General features: G+C 38.9%; 1 protein-coding gene and 1 long non-coding RNA gene across 24 annotated transcripts in view; one reads left to right on the plus strand and one right to left on the minus strand.

Moving 5' to 3' along the window:
* FGGY (FGGY carbohydrate kinase domain containing) overlaps positions 1-22,843 on the minus strand; it is a 492,018-nt gene that overhangs the window by 279,521 nt on the left and 189,654 nt on the right. The gene's annotated exons all lie outside the window — the stretch shown is intronic.
* The window catches only part of LOC129050792 (uncharacterized), a 74,149-nt gene continuing 53,418 nt past the window's right edge, over positions 2,113-22,843 (plus strand). The window contains exons 1-2 of one of the 2 annotated variants that reach the window (XR_008514587.2): positions 2,113-2,358; positions 5,370-5,475. This is a non-coding gene — a long non-coding RNA (uncharacterized LOC129050792). The remainder of the gene's footprint in view (positions 2,359-5,369; positions 5,476-22,843) is intronic. The other variant, XR_008514583.1, reaches the window with a different exon arrangement.

A 22,843-nucleotide genomic window follows, 5' to 3' on the forward strand; every position in this document is an offset into this window, starting at 1 on the left:
TCAAAACCTATGAGCTTTTAGTCACTGCTCTTCTTACTTTTCAGTTGCTATCACCTTCATTGCTAACACCAAACCAATGGTATTAGAATTAGATTTTATAGTAATAGAATTAGATTCTCTACATGAAGAGTCTATGGTATTGCAACCTATTATTTTACAGTTGTAGAAACACAAGCACAGAAAGATTACATAATTTGTTCAAAGTCACTATGTAATGGGACATGGTCAGGATTTCAGCCCAAGATTATCTGACTCCATGGTATGGCGTCTTCCTACTATACCATGTTAGAGAGACGGCAGGCATAGAATGTGATGAGTAGAAAAGGAAGACCATCTCATTTGCAGGAGGCTCCCCTGGTAGGTCCTGTCTAGGAACAAAACCACAAGAGTCATGAAATCCGAACACGCTGAATCTTTTAGCTTCTTCCACTCCTCTCCTCTGATTCCTTCTCTGTCCAAAAACAGAGACACGGGATTTCGAATGGCCCATACAGACCATCGACTTCAGTGTATACATTTTACAGTAGAGAAAACTGAACCCAGAGAAGGAGGTGGCTTCCCTGGAGCCAACCAGTTGTGGGAGCAGAGTCTATATTGAATCCAGAGCTCCTGAATCAAGGAAGGCTTCTTCCACGTTGCCAGCACTCCCTGCTATGGCAGCGCCATCCTGCATCTTCCCCCACCTGGAGTAGGAAGCTCATCTAAGCCAGAGCAATAAGTCACAAAGAGAACACGGGAGTTGGCAAAAATTCAACAGATTCCGGGGTGTGGGTGGCCAATTCTGAACTATTCAGAGCATAGTCTTTTTAGCTTGAAATCATCATCCACTTTGGCACCCACAGTGACCCAATTCTCTAGATAATTGCCGGTGCCCTATTTTGTTCTCACCTAGCCTAAGGCCACATGCAAAAAGCCTTCCCTGGGTAGATCATAATTAATCACTCTTTCCTCTACAATCCCAGAGCATGTTTTTTGGAATTACATCATTCTGTTCTACATAATGGCTTTTTCCCTTGTGCTTCCCTCTTCTAATTTAGATTATAATCGCCTTGAGGGCAGAGCTCTTTTTGTAGACAATATATCCATAAGAGGCAGGTGGTTTAGCATAGCACTTGGGAGTTCAGGTTAGGGGGTGGACAGGCTTGGATGGTGGTGGCTTAATCACTCACAGGGCTTGTGACCTTGGGCAACTGATTTAACTTCCCTGCAACGGTTTCCTCACCTGTAAAAAGGCTATAATAATGTTATTTTTCTCCCAGAGTGGTTATAAGAATCAAGCAAGATAATGCAAATAAGCATTTTAGCATGTTGTCTGCCACATGACAAATGCTAGACAAAAGTCAGATAAAATTATGGTTATTATGACTCCCTATTTCCAGTGTATTGGACATCACCTGACACACAGAGGGTACTCAGCTCATTCTGGCTGAGCTTACAAAGCTTGAGGAGAGATCCTTGATGTTACAGCATGTGGAGATATATGCTTTTGGGGTCATGAGAGCAAACTGCAGAAACTGCGAAAGCTGTTAAAAAATTCACAGTGGTGGAATTTAGTTTTCTAGCACAAAAAGTTTCTCCCTATGGTCATGTCTCCATGGCATGCCTTCAGAGGGAAATGCTTTAAAAGTGCATAAGGTGTTCTCTTTAGAGTTATTTTAAGAACAAAATGCTTGTTTTAAAAGGAAAATTCATTATTTTGTCAGCAAAATACTTGACTGTTAAGATGTCCAATGCTTTCAAGACCCATGCAAACAGTTCTACCATGGAGAGTTACCCCACTTCTAGGAAAAGGAAAACTTGGGAAATACATGAAAATACTTTAGGTGTCATTGTGCTAAAAATATTACAAGGTTTAAAGCAGTGGTTTCTACAATTTTGCTTTGTTTTTTTCACAATCAAATACAAAGATCACATAAAGAAAACTAGGGATTTATATAGGTTTCTCAATTTTTCATCCTGTCTCATTTACTCATTAAAACCAAATCTTACAATCAGGATTTATTTGACACAAAATTGTATCACTAAAAACATAGGAAGGAGAGGATCTCAAAATAAAGGATGTTCTTTTTTAAGGTAAATACACTTCCTTTTATGACCTCATGTATTTATTGCATCACACACCAGTGAACACTTTGTCAAGGGCCAGCGTTGGTTTCTCATCTGGACTACTGTCTGCAAACTGCTGACTTACAAAATGGTAACAGCCTCCTAACAATGGGTGAATCTACAGGATGTCAAACAGCAACTCTCAGGTGAACCACTCAGTCAGTGGATCTGGTGTTAACCATACAATGCCAAACATCTGGTGATCTGAAGACATCCGGGGCTTTTCTATCATGTAGCCCAAACATGATTCAGGTAATTGACAAAATTTTTCACTTCCCAACCAGATGTCTTACTTGCATAGAAATGAAGCCCAACTTGTACTTTCATGTGCAAATAGGCTAGACATAAATTCACCCCTGGAGGGCAGGATTAATTGCTTATCCTCAATGAATGCTAAATCATATATTATTTCTTCTTCTATTTCCAACTATTTTACCTTTGAAGAAGGTTTTCTGCTATTGTTTTGAAAATCACACATTTCATCTTAGAAATGGTCTGTCTTTTTACGTTTCTTCCTCATTTTTTTTTTTGACAAGAAGGCAGTGTGCTACAATGAAAAGAGTGTGATCTTAGAAGTCAGGATAATCTGAGTTCTAATTCCATGCACCTACTTCCCCAAACTTTAAGGGCCTTGCAAAAAAGGCACTTAAAATCCCTGAATTCAGTTTCTCTGCAGATATATATCATAAAAGCCATCTATAAGAGGCACTGTGAAGATTTGAGATCATTTATTCCTATAATATGTATTGGGTGCTTGCTCTGTGCCTGGTACTGAGAGACCATGGAGAAACACAGTGTCTGCCTGTCCTCCAGGGGCTCTGTCAGTAACAAAACACTCATGCCTAACAAGCTGGAATGACAAACGTACCATAAAACTAAGGTGATATCTTTATTCAGGATTTTAAATAAAATTATGAGCAACTCCAACTGTTGCTGATCCTTAAAGGTGAATATCAAGTTTGTAAAAGGAAGGATGTGTCTGAAACCTTTCCTCTTCCTTAAATCTACTTTCAAGCACACCCTGGAATTTGCTCTGATCATGTTTGTTTAAAGTATTCATGTGGTTATCAATGACCTTCCACCTTCTATGCTGTTGTCCTGACAACCAAACATTTACTGGACAGAATATGGAAAACAGATAACAATGTGCCTCTTCAGTCAGGGTTGTAGGCAAAATTCGACAGTACAGAGACAATCAAATGACTAGGTCCTTGTGTTTGAAATCCTTAAAGAGAAATACAAACATATATATATATATATATTTACACACACACACACACATACATACATACATACATGAATAAAAGAGTAAAGATTTTACAGAGAAATTAACTGAGCAAGGAGAAGCTGCTATGCATGACTCACTTGTACTTTAATAGCAGCTATGTTTCAAGAGTCAGGTCACAGGTAATGTTGCACATAAGGAAGAAGGGCTAAGTCTGCTGTTACTGTTGTTCAGTTACACTAATAAGATGTTAGGTTCTTTTCCTAGCCTATGTTTCACCAAAGCCAGAAATATCTCAAACATGTGAAGAAATGGAATACGACTATGTTCTTAAACTTTTTTTCAAGGACCAAAACTTTTTTTTTTCCAAATGAAATCCTTTATAGCACTCTAGCACAGCAGTCTCCCCTTATCTGCAGTTTCGCTTTCCATGGTTTCAATTTCTCATGGTCAACTCTAGTACAAAAATATTAAATGGAAAATTCCAGAAATAAACAATTCATAAGTTTTAAATTGCACACCATTCTGAATAGTATGATAAATTCTCACGTTATCTAGCTTGGTCCCAACTGGGATGGGAATCATCCCTTTGTCCAGCAAATCCATGCTGTAGGCACTACCTCCCTGTTGTCCACTTAGTAATCCTCTCAGTTATCAGATAAAAAAAAAATAGTATACATAGGGTTCAGTACTACTCATGTTTTTAGGCATCCACTGGGGGTCTTGGAAGGTATTTTCCATGGATAAGGGGGAACTACTATATATAATTATTCTCTGGTTCAAGCAGAGAAGAAAGTGTCCAGGGGTGATACATGCAACAGCTCTGGCACCAGAGGGTCATCCAGATTTGGGGGGCTGAGAAATAGAGATCCAAATCTAAACATTAACCTGTGGTGAGAGACTATCCATCTTGGAAGTATTAAAGAGGGGAGGGATGGTAATTTGGAACTGTAAAATAGAGCTCCTTGAGACTTCTACTACAGTGCAAAAGCAGAAGCAGCAGAAAGTGTCCACTTTTAACCACAGAGACAATGACCTCACTCCTGAATGAAGGAGGACACCGGCACTTGCAGTCCCTCCAGGGGAGGAGTGGAATTTGCCAAGTTGGCATTTAGCCAAAACGCTTAAGTAAAATCCCTGAAGCCCTCACTCATGTTGACGTGGAAATCGAGCAGAGAAAGATTCAAAACGTGATACCATAACTTAACGACACTTACAGTTCTATCTAGGTCACCCAGTTGGTGGGGGAGGGGGATCATACACATATTGGGAAAAATGTTCAAGTGCTAGGATGGCAGCACAAACAGCACTTGGGAACTTGTTAGAAATGCACATTCTTAGGCCCCACCCTAGACCTACTGAAGCAGAAACTGTGGTGTGGAGCCCAGCCATCCTCCCTCACCAGGTGATTTTGACGCACACCAAGGTATGAAGAGGCCTGCATTAGAGTCACCTAGGGAGCTTCTGAAAATAGCAATTCCTGGGCCCCATTCTTGACTTCTGGTCAATGGTTATAAAGTGGAACCCTAGGATTCTTATTTTTAAAAGCTCCCAGGTAATCCGGAGACATAAGCAGAAATACACAGAATCCAAAGAAAATAAATGTTAACAATGAGAACATTTAAAGGCATTATGTATTGGATGTGTGAATTTTACAAGTACAATTTAAGATTAAACGATGGCCTCTCTTCTGAGTTGAATTACTTTGGGCAAGCTACTCTCCAGCCTCCTTCTCCTCATTTGTAAAATACACATATTTTAGGGTTGTGAAAACTGAATGATGATATTAAATTCTTGGTATGGTGTCTGGTACATAGTAAGCACTAAATAAATGAGGTCAATTTTTATTAATCTCCTAATAAAAATAAAGAAAAGCTAACTCATGTAGAATCTCTGTTATACCAAGTGGCACAGGTTGGGGTACAGGAGGGAGACCCTCCAGCATCTGTGAAGTTTTCTTACTCGCTTGTGTCCTGTTGTCCATGAGAATATGCTCTTTCAGGGAAATGTAACGTCCTCTAATTATGCTGCCTGGCAGGTGCAAAAAAGGGCCTGGAAGACTGTGTATGGAAAAATGGGGCAGCAGTGTGAGAGTATTCTGAAACAATGTGAAGACAGAAATAGCAGCGCCGACAGAGTTGCAGGTACTAACAGGAAATCCACACTTCCAGGAAGGGTGAGCCAACTGACATGGGGGAGAATTGTTCATTCTGTCTGGCCTTCTGTGTGCAGAAAGGAGACAGGTGAGAGTCAGAAGAACAGACTGGCAACAGAGGATGGAGGCCTACTGCTGAACAGAAATGGGCAATTCTTGCTGAAATCCAGATGAGAATTGCATTCTACTCTGGTTTTTTTGCTTGTTTGTTTGAGATGGAGTCTGGCTCTGTCATCCAGGCTGGAGTGCAGTGGCATGATCTCGGCTCACTGCAACCTCCGCCTCCTGGCTTCAAACTATTCTCCTGCCTCAGCCTCCTGAGTAGCTAGGATTACAGGTGCCTGCCACCACGCCCGGCTAATTTTTGTATTTTTTAGTAGAGATGGGGTTTTGCCATGTTGGCCAGGCTGGTCTCAAACTCCTGACCTCAGCTGATCTGCCGCCTCGGCCTCGCAAAGTGCTGGGATTACAGGCATGAGCCACCATGCCCAGCCTCTGGCTGTTTTTTTAAGCAATTATTTCCACTAACGTGAGAAACCAGCACACTTCAAGCACTTTTTTTCCTCTTCCTGCTGGAAATTTGTAAATCTATTTTCCAAGGATGATGATGTGGGATGTTTGGGTCTACATATCTGTGTTCTGGCAGTTCTTTCTCTATGAAATACCCTTCTCTACTCTTCACAAGGCTAACCTCTCTACTCCTTCTGGAAGCAATTCAGGGGTCACCTACTCTAGGAAGGCAATCCTGAATGCTTACCTGTTTCACACCCAGAGCTGTGGTAGTTAGGCCCCCCTCATTATTGCCATAACACCTAGCATATAATTGTCATGTTGCCTTAAGTCAGTGTTTCCCAGAGGAGTTTAAAAAGATGTTAAAAGGTATTATTTGAAAGAAGCTATTTGTGCAAATAAATTTAGGAAATGTAAAGTTGAACAAATTACACAGGTTTCTGTGATGTAACAACTGGGACTTTAATATGCTGGTGTGCACTGAGAATCTGTAAGGAAATATCAAATATGAATCCCCAACCTGAATTGATTGTAGACATTTTTTTAATCAATCTAGTAACCACATTTTATTTATTTATTTGTTCATCTATTTTTTTTTAACTTTTATTTTAGGCTCAGGGGTACATGTGCAGGCTTGTTACACAGGTAAACTGCGTGTCACATTCGTTTGGTGTGCAGATTATTTCATCACCCAGCTGATAAGCATAGCACTCTACAGGTAGTTTTTTGATCCTCACCCTTTTCCCAACCTCTACCCTTAAGTAGGCCCCAGTGTCTACTGTTCTCTCCTTTGTGTTCATATGTACTTGGTGTTTAGCTCCCACTTACCAATGAGAATATGCATTATGTGGTTTTCTGTTCCTGCAATAGTTTGCTTAGGATAATGGCCTCTAGATCCATTCATGTTGCTGCAGAGGACAAAATCTTATTCTTTTTAATGGCTGTGTAGTATTCCAGGGTATATATGTGCCATATTTTCTTTATCCAGTCCACTGTTGATGGGCATCTAGGTTGATTTCATGTCTTTGCTATTTTGAATAGTGACACAAAAAATAAAAATATCTAGGAATACAGCTAACCAGAGAGGTGAAAGATCTCTACAACGAGAACTACAAAACACTGCTGAAAGAAATTAGAGATGACACAAATAAATGGAAAAACATTCGATGTTCATGGAAAGGAGGAATCAATATTATTAAAATGGCCATACTGCCCAAAGTAATTTACAGATTCAATGCTATTCCCATGAAACTACCAATGACATTTTTCACAGAATTAGAAAAAACTATTCTAAAATTCATATGGAACCAAAAAAGAGCCCAAATAGACAAAGCAATCCTAAGCACAAAGAACAAAGCTGGAGGCACCACATTACCTGACTTCAAACTATATTCCAAGGCTGCAGTAACTAAAACAGTATGGCACTAGTACAATAACAGACACATAGATCCATGGAACAGAATAGAGAGCACAGAAATAAAGCCACACACCTACAACAATCTGATCTTCAACAAAGTTGATACAAACAAGCAATAAGGAAAGACCCCTCCCCCCCCAATTCAATAAATGGTGCTGGGATAACTAACTAGCCATAGGCAGAAGATTGAAACTGGACCCCTTCCTTATACCACACATAAAAATCACTTCAAGATAGATTAAAGAATTAGATGTAAAACCGAAACCTATAAAAACCCTAGAAGAAAACCTAGGAAATACAATTAGGTATTATATACCTAATTTTATACCATATATAAAAATCATACATAAAATCAATACTCCATATATAAAAATCAATTCAAGATAGATTAAAGACTTAGATATAAAACCTAAAACTATAAAACCCTAGAAGAAAACCTAGGAAATACCATTCTAGACATAGGCTCTGGCTAAGATTTCATGATGAAGATGTCAAAAGCAATTGCAACAAAAGCAAAAATTGACAAATGGGGCCTAATTAAACTAAAAAGCTTCCACACAGCAAAAGAAACTATCAATAGAGTAAACAGTCAACCTACAGAATAGGAGAAAATATTTGCAAACTATGCATCCAACAAAGGACTAATACCCAGAATATTTAAGGAATTTAAGCAAATTAACAAGCAAAAAATAACCCCATTAAAAAATGGGGGAATAACATGAACACTTTTGAAAAGAAGACATACAACCAACAAACATATGAAAAAGTGTTAATCATTAGAGAAATCAAAATCAAAATCACAATGAGATACCATCTAACATCAGTCAGAATGGCTATCATTAGAAAGCCAAAAGATAACAGATACTGGTGAGGTTGTGGAGAAAAGGGAATGCCTATACACTAGTGGTGGGAATGTAAATTCATTCAGCCATTGTGGAAAGCAGTTTGGTGATTTCTCAAAGAACTTACAGAACTTCTTTCTCAAAGAACCATTTTACCCAGCAATCCCATTAGTAGGTATATACCCAAAGGAATATAAATTGTTCTACTATAAAGAATTTTTGTTTCCTAAAAATCACTTCTAGTACCCCAAAGTGTACACTGTGGAATGTGCTGCTATATTTTCCTGGCACTCTCTGCTCTTTCTTCCTCACCAGACCATAATTTCCTTGTGGGCAACAGTATTACATATTGCACTTCTGGTATCTACAAACTACCATCTGCTATACAGTAGATACAAAGTGAAAGCCAACAGAATGTTAAAAAGTAAAATCATCATTTCCCTTTGAAACCCCTCTAGTGGCTTTCTGTATACCTAAGAAAGCTTTGGCTGCTTTACTCCAAGGCTCACAAGGTTCTACATTTTTTGCACCTCTTATCCCATCACTTTTCCTTCCCCTTCCTCAGTACATTCTGCTAAACTGGTCTTTTCTATCTCCTCAAACATGCCAACCTTATTCCCAGCCCTGGGCCTCTGCTCCTGCTGTTGCTTCTGCCAGGAACACTCCTGCCCACATGTTCACACTGATTAGGCCATCTCCACATTGATGTCACAACTCTAAAGTCTCCTCCTTGGAGAAGACTTCCCTACCCACATTTCAGCCAGCATTTTATTTCCATCATAACAATTAGCCATATCTGCATTTGTCTTGTTTATGTATATACCTGCTTACTGTCTGGTATCTCCATCTCACATGGTAATGTGATGTAACCTTACTGTCTTGCTTACTGCTACCTTCAAGAGTGCTGGAATGAAAAAGGTGTTCTAATGCTGGCTAATGAAAGAATGAATCGAACTGATCTACGTATCACAGCAGATACAAACCCTGCCTTCCTCCTAGACCTGAATCAAACCCTAGGCTGCCAATGACTAGATCTGTGACCAGGGCAAGTGATTTAGCCTTAAAAAGGCTCACCTTAGCTGTAAAATAAGAAATAATAGACTTAATTTTAAGCAACATATTGAATACATTAATTAGTCTCTATCTCCCCCAAGAAGAGAATAAAATAAACATAAAGTGGAATTATTTTTCATTGTTTTTAAAAATTTTCAGCACGAGCGACGCAGAAGATGGGTGATTTCTGCATTTCCATCTGAGGTACCGTGTTCATCTCACTAGGGAGTGCCAGACAGTGGGCGCAGGTCAGTGGGTGAGCACACCGTGCGCCAGCCTAAGCAGGGGCGAGGCATTGCCTCACTCCGGAAGCGCAAGGGGTCAGGGAGTTCCCCTTCCAGGGGTGACAGACGGCACCTGGAAAATCGGGCCACTCCCACCCGAATACTGTGCTTTTCCGACGGGCTTAGGAAACGGTGCCCCAGGAGAGTATAGCCCGCACCTGGCTCAGAGGGTCCTACGCCCACGGAGTCTCGCTGATTGCTAGCACAGCAGTCTGAGATCAAACAGCAAGTCAGCAGCGAGGCTGGGGGAGGGGCGCCCACCATTGCCCAGGCTCGCTTAGGTAAACAAAGCAGCCTGGAAGCTTGAACTGGGTGGAGCCCACCACAGCTCAAGGAGGCCTGCCTGCCTCTGTAGGCTCCACCTCTGGGTGCAGGGCACAGACAAACAAAAAGACAGCAGTAACCTCTGCAGACTTAAATGTCCCTGTCTGACAGCTGTGAGGAGAGCAGTGGTTCTCCCAGCACGCAGCTGGAGATCTGAGAACGGACTGACTGCCTCCTCAAGTGGGTCCCTGACCCCTGACCCCCGAGCAGCCTAACTGGGAGGCACCCCCCAGCAGGGGCAGACTGACACCTCACACGGCCGGCCTGGTACTCCAACAGACCTGCAACTGAGGGTTCTGTCTGTTAGAAGGAAAACTAACAGAAAGGACATCCACACCAAAAACCCATCTGTACATCACCATCATCAAAGACCAAAAGTAGATAAAACCACAAAGATGGGGAAAAAAACAGAGCAGAAAAACTGGAAACTCTAAAAATCAGAGTACCTCTCCTCCTCCAAAGGAACGCAGTTCCTCACCAGCAACGGAACAAAGCTGGACGGAGAATGACTTTGACGAGCTGAGAGAAGAAGGCTTCAGACGATCAAATTACTCCAAGCTATGGGAGGATATTCAAACCAAAGGCAAAGAAGTTGAAAACTTTGAAAAAAATTTAGAAGAATGTATAACTAGAATAACCAATACAGAGAAGTTCTTAAAGGAGCTGATGGAGCTGAAAACCAAGGCTCGAGAACTACGTGAAGAATGCAGAAGCCTCAGGAGCCGATGCGATCAAATGGAAGAAAGGGTATCAGCCCTGGAAGATGAAATGAATGAAATGAAGCGAGAAGGGAAGTTTAGAGAAAAAAGAATAAAAAGAAACGAGCAAAGCCTCCAAGAAATGTGGGACTATGTGAAAAGACCAAATCTACGTCTGATTGGTGTACCTGAAAGTGACGGGGAGAATGGAAACAAGTTGGAAAACACTCTGCAGGATATTATCCAGGAGAACTTCCCCAATCTAGCAAGGCAGGCCAACATTCAGATTCAGGAAATACAGAGAACGCCACAAAGATACTCCTCGAGAAGAGCAACTCCAAGACACATAATTGTCAGATTCACCAAAGTTGAAATGAAGGAAAAAATGTTAAGGGCAGCCAGAGAGAAAGGTCGGGTTACCATCAAAGGGAAGCCCATCAGACTAACAGCGGATCTCTCGGCAGAAACCCTACAAGCCAGAAGAGAGTGGGGGCCAATATTCAACATTCTTAAAGAAAAGAATTTTCAACCCAGAATTTCATATCCTGCCAAACTAAGCTTCATAAGTGAAGGAGAAATAAAATACTTTACAGACAAGCAAATGCTGAGAGATTTTGTCACCACCAGGCCTGCCCTAAAAGAGCTCCTGAAGGAAGCGCTAAACATGGAAAGGCACAACTGGTACCAGCCACTGCAAAATCATTGCAAAATGTAAAGACCATCGAGACTAGGAAGAGACTGCATCAACTAACGAGCAAAATAACCAGCTAACATCATAATGACAGGATCAAATGCGCACATAAAAATATAAACTTTAAATGTAAATGGACTAAATGCTCCAATTAAAAGACACAGACTGGCAAATTGGATAAAGACTCAAGACCCATCAGTGTGCTGTATTCAGGAAACCCATCTCACATGCAGAGACACACATAGGCTCAAAATAAAAGGATGGAGGAAGATCTACCAAGCAAATGGAAAACAAAAAAAGGCAGGGGTTGCAATCCTAGTCTCTGATAAAACAGACTTTAAACCAACAAAGATCAAAAGAGACAAAGAAGGCCATTACATAATGGTAAAGGGATTAATTCAACAAGAAGAGCTAACTATCCTAAATATATATGCACCCAATACAGGAGCACCCAGATTCATAAAGCAAGTCCTGAGTGACCTACAAAGAGACTTAGACTCTCACACATTAATAATGGGAGACTTTTACACCCCACTGTCAACATTAGACAGATCAACGAGACAGAAAGTCAACAAGGATACCCAGGAATTGAACTCAGCTCTGCAACAAGCGGACCTAATAGACATCTACAGAACTCTCCACCCCAAATCAACAGAATATACATTTTTTTCAGCACCACACCACACCTATTCCAAAATTGACCATATACTTGGAAGTAAAGCTCTCCTCAATAAATGTAAAAGAACAGAAATTGTAACAAACTGTCTCTCAGATCACAGTGCAATCAAGCTAGAACTCAGGATTAAGAATCTCACTCAAAACCGCTCAACTACGTGGAAACTGAACAACCTGCTCCTGAATGACTACTGGGTACATAATGAAATGAAGGCAGAAATAAAGATGTTCTTTGAAACCAACGAGAACCAAGACACAACATACCAGAATCTCTGGGATGCATTCAAAGCAGTGTGTAGAGGGAAATTTATAGCACTAAATGCCCACAAGAGAAAGCAGGAAAGATCCAAAATTGACACCCTAACATCACAATTAAAAGAACCAGAAAAGCAAGAGCAAACACATTCAAAAGTTAGCAGAAGGCAAGAAATAACTAAAATCAGAGCAGAACTGAAGGAAATAGAGACACAAAAAACCCTTCAAAAAATAAATGAATCCAGGAGCTGGTTTTTTGAAAGGATCAACAAAATTGATAGACCGCTAGCAAGATTAATAAAGAAAAAAAGAGAGAAGAATCAAATAGATGCAATAAAAAATGATAAAGGGGATATCACCACCGATCCCACAGAAATACAAACTACCATCAGAGAATATTACAAACACCTCTATGCAAATAAACTAGAAAATCTAGAAGAAATGGATAAATTCCTCAACATATACACCCTCCCAAGACTAAACCAGGAAGAAGTTGAATCTCTGAATAGACCAATAACAGGAGCTGAAATTGTGGCAATAATCAATAGCTTACCAACCAAAAAAAGTCCAGGACCAGATGGGTTCACAGCCGAATTCTACCAGAGGTACAAGGAGGAGCTGGTACCATTCCTTCTGAAACTATTCCAATCAATAGAAAAAGAGGGAATCCTCCCTAACTCATTTTATGAGGCCAGCATCATCCTGATACCAAAGCCTGGCAGAGACACAACAAAAAAAGAGAATTTTAGACCAATATCCTTGATGAACATTGATGCAAAAATCCTCAAGAAAATACTGGCAAACAGAATCCAGCAGCACATCAAAAAGCTTATCCACCATGATCAAGTGGGCTTCATCCCTGGGATGCAAGGCTGGTTCAATATACGCAAATCAATAAATGTAATCCAGCATATAAACAGAACCAAAGACAAAAACCACATGATTATCTCAATAGATGCAGAAAAGGCCTTTGACAAAATTCAACAACCCTTCATGCTAAAAACTCTCAATAAATTAGGAATTGATGGGACGTATCTCAAAATAATAAGAGCTATTTATGACAGACCCACAGCCAATATCATACTGAATGGGCAAAAACTGGAAGCATTCCCTTTGAAAACTGGCACAAGACAGGGATGCCCTCTCTCACTGTTCCTATTCAACATAGTGTTGGAAGTTCTGGCCAGGGCAATTAGGCAGGAGAAGGAAATCAAGGGTATTCAATTAGGAAAAGAGGAAGTCAAATTGTCCCTGTTTGCAGATGACATGATAGTATATTTAGGAAACCCCATTGTCTCAGCCCAAAATCTCCTTAAGCTGATAAGCAACTTCAGCAGTCTCAGGATACAAAATCAATGTGCAAAAATCACAAGCATTCTTATACATCAATAACAGACAAACAGAGAGCCATATCATGAGTGAACTCCCATTCACAATTGCTTCAAAGAGAATAAAATACCTAGGAATCCAACTTACAAGGGATGTGAAAGACCTCTTCAAGGAGAACTACAAACCACTGCTCAAGGAAATAAAAGAGGATACAAACAAATGGAAGAACATTCCATGCTCATGGGTAGGAAGAATCAATATCATGAAAATGGCCATCCTTCCCAAGGTAATTTACAGATTCAATGCCATCCCCATCAAGGTACCAATGACTTTCTTCACAGAATTGGAAAAAACTACTTTAAAGTTCATATGGAACCAAAAAAGAGCCCGCATCGCCAAGTCAATCCTAAGCCAAAAGAATAAAAGTGGAGGCATCACACTACCTGACTTCAAACTATACTACAAGGCTACAGTAACCAAAACAGCATGGTACTGGTACCAAAACAGAGATATAGATCAATGGAACAGAACAGAGCACTCAGAAATAATGCCACATATCTACAAGTATCTGATCTTTGACAAACCTGACAAAAACAAGAAATGGGGAAAGGATTCCCTATTTAATAAATGGTGCTGGGAAAACTGGCTAGCCATATGGAGATAGCTGAAACTTGATCCCTTCCTTACACCTTATACAAAAATTAATTCAAGATGGATTAAAGACTTAAATGTTAGACCTAAAACCATAAAAACCCTAGAAGAAAACCTAGGCAATATCATTCAGGACATAGGCATGGGCAAGGACTTCATGACTAAAACATCGAAAGCAATGGCAACAGAAGCCAAAATTGACAAATGGGATCGAATTAAACTAAAGAGCTTCTGCACAGCAAAAGAAACTACCATCAGAGTGAACAGGCAACCTACAAAATGGGAGAAAATTTTCGCAACCTACTCATCTGACAAAGGGCTAATATCCAGAATCTACAATGAACTCAAACAAATTTACAAGAAAAAAACAAACAACCCCATCAAAAAGTGGGTGAAGGATATGAACAGACACTTCTCAAAAGAAGACATTTATGCAGCCAAAAGACACATGAAAAAATGCTCATCATCACTGGCCATCAGAGAAATGCAAATCAAAACCACAATGAGATACCATCTCACACCAGTTAGAATGGCAATCATTAAAAAGTCAGGAAACAACAGGTGCTGGAGAGGATGTGGAGAAATAGGAACACTTTTAAACTGTTGGTGGGACTGTAAACTAGTTCAACCCTTGTGGAAGTCAGTGTGGCGATTCCTCAGGGATCTAGAACTAGAAATTCCATTCGACCCAGCCATCCCATTACTGGGTATATACCCAAAGGACTATAAATCATGCTGCTATAAAGACACATGCACATGTATGTTTATTGCGGCATTATTCACAATAGCAAAGACTTGGAACCAACCCAAATGTCCAACAATGATAGACTGGATTAAGAAAATGTGGCACATATACACCATGGAATATAAAAAATGGTGCATGCAGCCATAAAAAATGATGAGTTCATGTCCTTTGTAGGGACATGGATGAAACTGGAAATCATCATTCTCAGTAAACTATCGCAAGAACAAAAAACCAAACACCGCATATTCTCACTCATAGGTGGGAATTGAACAATGAGAACACATGGACACAGGAAGGGGAACATCACACTCTGGGGACTGTTGTGGGGTGGGGGGAGGGGGGAGGGATAGCATTGGGAGATATACCTAATGCTAGATGACGAGTTGGTGGGTGCAGCACACCAGCATGGCACATGTATACATATGTAACTTACCTGCACATTGCGCACATGTACCATAAAACCTAAAGTATAATAATAATAAGAAGAAGAAGAAGAAAAAAAAAATTTTTTAATTGTGGTAAAATACATGTAAGGTAACATTTACTATCTTAACTGTTTTTATGCATACAATTCAGTTGTATTAAGTACATTCACATGTCGTGAAATTATTACAACCACCCATTTCTAGAACATTTTTCATCTTGCAAAACTGAAACTCTATATCCATTAAACACTAACTTCTCCTTTCCCCCTTCCCCCAAATCCCTGGTAACCATCATTCTACTTTCTATCTCTATGAATCTGACTACTCTATGTACCCCATATAAGAAGGATCATACAGTATTGGTCCTTTTGTGACTGCCTTATTTCATTTAACATAGTATCTTTAAGATTCATCCATGCTATAGTATGTGTCATAATTCCCTTCCTTTTTAATGCTGAATCATATTCCGTTATGTGTATATATCACATTTTGTTTATCAGTTCTGCCACTAATGAACACTTGGTTTGCTTCCACATTTTAGCTATTGTGAATGATGCTTCTATTAACATGGGTGAACAAACATGTATTTGAGTCCTTGCTTTCCATTCTTTTGGGTATATGCCCAGAAATGAAATGCTGGATCATATGGTAATATTGTTTCTAACTTTTTGAGGAACTACCACCATGTTTTACAGCAGCCACACCATTTTACATTCCCACCAACACTGCACAAGGTTTCTAATTTCTCCACATATTCACCAACATTTACTTTCTGTTTTTTGTGGCTTTTTTTTTTTTTTGGTAATAGTAGCCATCCTAATGAGCATGACATGGAAGAGGTATTTTTTAAAAATATACAAACCCATCAAGACAAAAATATGACAAAAAATAATAGCAATAACAAAATCATGAAAGTTAAAAAGTAAAAAGATAAATGGTAACCAATTTAACAATCTGAAGTAACCTGAAGCCTTAATTGATTGTGACGAAAGCTAAAAAGTAACTCAATTTGCCTTATAGAACCCAAAAGTGCTTAGGAATTTGGTGGCAGATGATATCTCTAGAAGTGAGAGTAAAGAGGGACTGAAAATAGGAAAACTGGCTGAAAGCCTGTTTAATAAAAAGGCAGACTCAGTACTGACTTGACACTGGTGTGACCATCCCTTTTGTCAACTTGGCAAAAGACTTGTGGTTTATTCCCTGGAAAGGAAAAACAGAAGGCATCTAGATAGTGGATACCAGGCAGCTGAGAGTAAAAAAGTTAAAGTGCGAAAGGAGGATTTAGTGAAAGTTTTCATAATGTCTACTGGAGTCATCTAGCCTCTTTCCCATGCTAGCCCCTTGAACTCCAGCAGCTAGGCTTTATCTCTACAATTAGATATTGAAAGATTGAAAGTTTTGCTCTGGGGATGTTAATTAAACTAACAGAAAAAATCCAAAAATACTGGCAGAGGATTTCCCCTTCTAAACAAGCCATCCAGATCACCGTACAAGTACAAACCACTGTTGATAAGCCTTACGCATGTATAGAGTTCCCAGTCATCTTTTTAGTACCCCATTCCCAAGCATGAAACAGACAGCCAAGGATCACCTTATCATCTGAAGAAAGCCCCTAATATGAAAGACAGAAACCCAAATAAGAAAACAGATTAAAAAGTTAATGGAAATTTGGAGGAAATGAAGGAAACAGACTACTGAGAGAGATGTAAGTAAGCTCTCTTGATGGATACATTATAGTGGGGTACCAGACAATAAGTACATAAATAAATGAACAATAGTTATTATCAAAATGATAGGAACAGAAGTAAAAGGTAATCTGATAACTGGCTCTCAAACAACTGAGACTTGAGATATTAGCTTTACACCCTAAATATATTGTCATTTTCTCACAGAACTCCAGAGCCAGAAGGATGATATCTCAGCAAATGACACAGCCCAATTCATTGACTCCAATAAGAACAACAAGTGTCTATTATAACTTTACAAGATGGAAAGTACATACAGAAAAATTTTGAAGTTTTAAGAGTTAAATCTTATAGTCCTATATGAAAGAATGGATCAGCAAATTCAAATATTCTATCTTATTGGGCTCTATTTCCTGTATTTTTCTCACATGCCACTCTTCTAAAATAGGTATCTATGTATGTGTTAACAACCTTTGAATAAGCCAGAGCAACTAGGCAAGAAAAAAAAAAAGAACAGCTAAACTGGAAATAAGGAAGTCAAATTACCCCTGTTTGTAGATGACATGGTCCTATATATAGAAAAACCTAAACATTCTACCAAAAAAACTCTTAGAATTGATCAACAAATTCAGTAAATTTGCAGGATACAAAATTGACATGAAAAATCGGTAGCATTTTTATACATGAACAACAAACTAGCTCAAAAACAAAGCAAGAAGGCAATCCCATTTACAATAGCTACAAAAAAAATTAAATACAGTAATGTAACCAAGGTAGTAAGATCTCTACAAGGAAAACCACAAATGAGAGAAACTAAAGAGGATAAAAACAAATGGAAAGACATTCCATGCTCATGCATCAGAATAATTAATATTATAAATGACCATACTACCCAAAGCAACCTACACACTCAATGTAATCCCTATCAAAATACCAATGACATTCTTCATAGAAATAGAAAAAAACCTTAAAATTTGTATGGAACCACAAAAAACACAATGCCAAAGCAATATTAAGCAAAAAAGAAAGAAGAAAGAAAGAGAGAAAGAGAGAAAGGAAGGAAGGAAGGAAGGAAGGAAGGAAGGAAGGAAGGAAAGAAGGAAGGCAGGAAGGCAGGCAGGCAGGCAGGCAGGCAGGGAGGGAGGGAGGGAAAGAAGGAGGGAGGGAGGGAGGGAAAGAAGGAGGGAGGGAGGGAGGGAAAGAAGGAGGGAGGGAGGGAGGGAAAGAAAGAGGGAGGGAGGGAAAGAAGGAGGGAGGGAGGGAGGGAAGGAGGGAAGGAAGGAAGGAAGGAAGGAAGGAAGGAAGGAAGGAAGGAAAGAAAAAGAAAGAGAAAGCAAGCAAGCTAGCAAGCAAGCAAGCAAGAAAGCGGGCTGGAGGCATCACATTTTCAGACTTCAAAGTATATTACAAAGCTTTAGTAACCAAAACAGTAACAGCACAATTTTGGCATAAAAACAGACACACAGACTAATGGAAAAGAACAGACAACACAGACTTTAATCCACCTATCTATAGCCAACTGATTTTTGACCAAAGCACCAACAGCATTCACTGGGCTTTGAAAGGACAGTCTTGTCAATAAATGGTGCTCAGAAAGCTGGATATCTATGTGCAGAAGAATGAAGTTAGACTCCCAACTCTTACTCTATGCAAAAAACAACTCAAAATGGATCAAAGACCTAAATACAAGACCTGCAACTATAAAACTACTAGAAGAAAACATAGGGGAAATGCTTCAGGATATTGGCCAGGGAAAATATTTTATGAATAAGATCTAAAAAGCACAGGCAACAGAAGAAAAAATTTTTAAAAACGGAATTATGTCAAACTAACAAGCTTCTGCACAGCAAAGAAAACAATCAACACAGTGAAAATTCAACCTATAGAATGGGAGAAAATACTTGCAAACTATTCATTGGTCAAGGCATTAATATCCAGAATACACAGAGAATTCAACCATTGCTACAGGAAAAAAACAACCAACCTGATTTAAATATTGGCAAATGGTGACTCACGCCTGTAATCTCAGAGACTTAGGAGGCTGACGCTGGAGGATTGCTTGAGGCCAGGAGTTTAAGACCTGCCTGGGCAATATAGCAAGACTCTGTCTCAAAAAAAATTTTTTTTTAATTAGGTGGGTATGGTGGTGTGCATCTGTAGTCTCAGCTACTTGGGAAGCTGAGGTGGGAAGATCACTTGAGCCCAGGAGTTCAAGGCTGCAGTGAGCTATGACTGTGCCACTGCACTACAGTCTAGGCAACAGAGTGAAATCCCGTCTCCTAAAAATAAATTTTTTAAAAAAGGCAAATGATCTGAACAGATATTTCTCAAAAGAAGACATAGAAATGGACAACAAAAATATGAAAAAATGTTCAATATCACTAATCATCAGGGAAATGCAAATCAAAACCATAATGAGATATCATCTTATCCCAGTTAGGATAGTAATTATCAAAATAAGACCAAAAAAAATAATATGCTGGTGGAGATGCAGAGAAAAAGGACTCTTACACTATTGGTGGGAATGTAAACTAGAAGAGCCACTATGGGGAACAGTATGGAGGTTCCTCAAAAAAACTACAAACAGAACTAATATATGATCCACTGATCCCACCACTGGGGCATTTATCCAAAGGAAACAAAATCAGTATACCAAAGACATATCTTTACTCCCATTTACTGCAGCACTGTTCACAATAGCCAAGATATGAATCAGCCTAGGTATCCAATAATAGATGAATGAACAAAGAAAATGCGATATACATATACAATGGAATACTATTCAGACATAAAAAAGAACAAAATCCTGTCATTTGTAGCAATATGGATGGAAATGGAGGACATTACATTAAGTGAAACATGCCAAGAACAGAAAGTTAAACACTGCATATTCTTGCCCATATGTTGAAGCTAAAAAATGTTGATCTCATAGAAGTAAAAAGTAGAGGATATTAGAGGCAGAGAATGGTAGAGGGAAGAGGGGAAGAGGGAGAGATTTATTAAAGAACACAAAATTACAGCTAGATGAGAGGAATAAGTTCTAGTATTCTATACCACTGTAGAATAACTATAGTTAACAATAATATATCCTTTCAAATACCTAGGAGGATATTGAATGTTTCTAGCACAAAGAAATGACAAATGTTTGAGATGATGGATATGCTAATTACACTGACCTGATCACTACACATTATATGTACTGCGACATCACTATGTACTCCATAAATATGTATAAAATGTCAATTAAAAATAAAAATTTTTTAAAAAATAACCTCCAAATATTCTTAGCCTTTTAAGTATCTAGACAATTCACAAAAGAAGATATACATGAATAACATATAAGGAAAAAGTTCAACCTCACTAAGAGTTAACAAGATAGAAATTAAAACAGAAAGAACATGCTATTTTCCATTGCTTTATAATCTTATGGACTGTTGGAAATGCAATTTGGCAAAATCTTCCTGGAAAGAAACTTGACAATGTATACCGAGAGCCTTAAAAATTTATATCTTTTGACTTGGTAAATCCATTACTGGAATCCATCCTAAGGAATAACAGAAAATGCTGACAAGGTATGTATACAAATACAACAAAATAGAAGAACTCAGAAAAAATTTAAATGATACAAGAAAAGTGTTGTTTTAAAAATCGTTACACAGTAAATTAAAAGCTGTATATTTGAAGAGTTTTAACAACATGCATATAAATTATTTCAATTGCGTAAAGTAATGATACATATATAGTATGAATATATCAATATAGTATAAATTTTATTATAGATACATATAATATATATTATATATACATAATACATATTTATATATGTTCATACACACATACACATACATTAAAAAGACAGAAAATATACAAAAAATTAGCCATCTCTTGGAGGTAAATGCTGGATGAAATACTTTTATGTATTTTCCAAGTTTTTTACACTAAATATGCATTAAGTATCACCTGAAATAAAAATCTATTTTAAAGAGTTTGTATTTCTTACTTAGTAATTCCATTTCTGCCAGTCTGTTAGATGCAGAAAATAAAAAGGTTCCCTGCAGTATTTTTGTGTATTTGTACCATAATATTTACATACTAGAGAAAAAACGTAAACATTTAAGTGTCCAACCTTAATAGAAGGCTTAAAAACATCATTAGAGCATTCAATAAAATATTATGGTGTTATTAAAATTATGCTTCTAAAGAATATCATGAAAATATGAATATGCAATAATGTCACCTTAAAACTGCAGACTACAAACTGGCATATAAGGCATGGTTTCAACTGCACTAAAATGGCACAAAAAAAGGCAAAGTGAACTAAAACTGTTTTGGGGTACTGTTTCAGAGTGCTGAAATTGTTTTTCTGCTTCATTCACTTTCTGGCTTTTCTTTAGTTGTTTTTACTTTTAGATGCTTTTGAAGATAAAAGAAAAAATTAAAACAAAGATGATGCTTTTGTTACCAGGATTGTGAAAGAGCCTCAGTTAGTTGGGCTGAGGAGGAGCCTTGGGGCAAGGGGGAGGGGGTGGGAGTGGGAGTGGTGAGAAGAGCATATAGAGGTAGGGGAGCTTAAGGAGGTGATGAGTTAAGGTGGTCCAAAGCTCCTCAGGCCCCCAAAGAGATCAAGTATCTCTGGATAATCATCAGTTTCAGGGGTTTCTGTATCAGAGAAGCACCAGCCCAGGCAGGTTTTACCTCCACCCTAAGCTTAACTGAGTGCCTCAGCAACTACAGATCTTAATGCTGAGTAACTGAGAAAGAAGTTGGGTGGATCTTCCTGAAGGCGGGTGAGTAGAAAGCCACAACAATGTCTAGGTCAGAATTGCCTGGAAAGACTGTGTGCCAGGTACCATGCAGGTGCTGGGTCACAGCAGGTAATGAGATGGACATGGCCCCTGCCCTCATGGAATGTATAATCTGACAGGCACATTTAACCCATAATTACAAACAATCCATGAAAAATTCAAATGTGGTAAGTGTTATAATAGGAAGTGAAGATCTGTGGTTTGCAGAGATAGACACATACAGTCAACTGTACATAGGCTTCAGGAAGCAAATGAAGGAGATACAGAGAGAAATTAAACAATATAAATAATGCAAGTGATTTATTTCACCATCCTACACAGGGAGCTCAACCCTACAATGGAGTGTAAATCAGCTCTTTCCTGGGCTGGCTTTGGTTTCTATTTTCTTTTAGTGTGAATATCTCCTTTTGCTACATCTGACCCTAATACATCCACTGTGTACAGTTCTATATACACTGAAAAACCTCAGGGGTGTGTCACTCCCATCATGGTCTATGTACATGAGACTCCTTGGAGTGTATAACCTAGAGCTTGGCTACATGTGACCTAGATTTTTTTCATACAACCTAGACTTTAAAATAGGATAGCTATCTCAAACAGGGAAAAAAGAAATACTGGAATTAATGTGTTAGACTTAGTGGAGATAGCTTCTCAGTTTCCACTGTGGAGATAGCTCCCTCAGGGATTTTCAAGGATTCTCTCTTGGCTGATTCACTGTTCACAGTATGCACTGACTTTGGAACCATATCCTCCATTTTGATGAGATTTCACCACACAGTAGAGCAAATAAGTGGGATGTGGTCTACTTAGGAGAGCCTCCATATAGGTCATGTCATTTTTTTCTGAGACCAGGAGGATAAGAAGGTAGCTAGGATGAAAGGCTGGGAAAGCATCCCAAGCCGACAGGTAGGTAGCTGTGTGTAGGACCCAAGGCAGGGGAGCACAAAGTGTGTTCCAGGAACTAGCCC

The sequence above is a fragment of the Pongo abelii genome, chromosome 1, assembly GCF_028885655.2.
Source record: "Pongo abelii isolate AG06213 chromosome 1, NHGRI_mPonAbe1-v2.0_pri, whole genome shotgun sequence".
In the NCBI taxonomy this organism is placed as follows: domain Eukaryota; kingdom Metazoa; phylum Chordata; class Mammalia; order Primates; family Hominidae; genus Pongo; species Pongo abelii.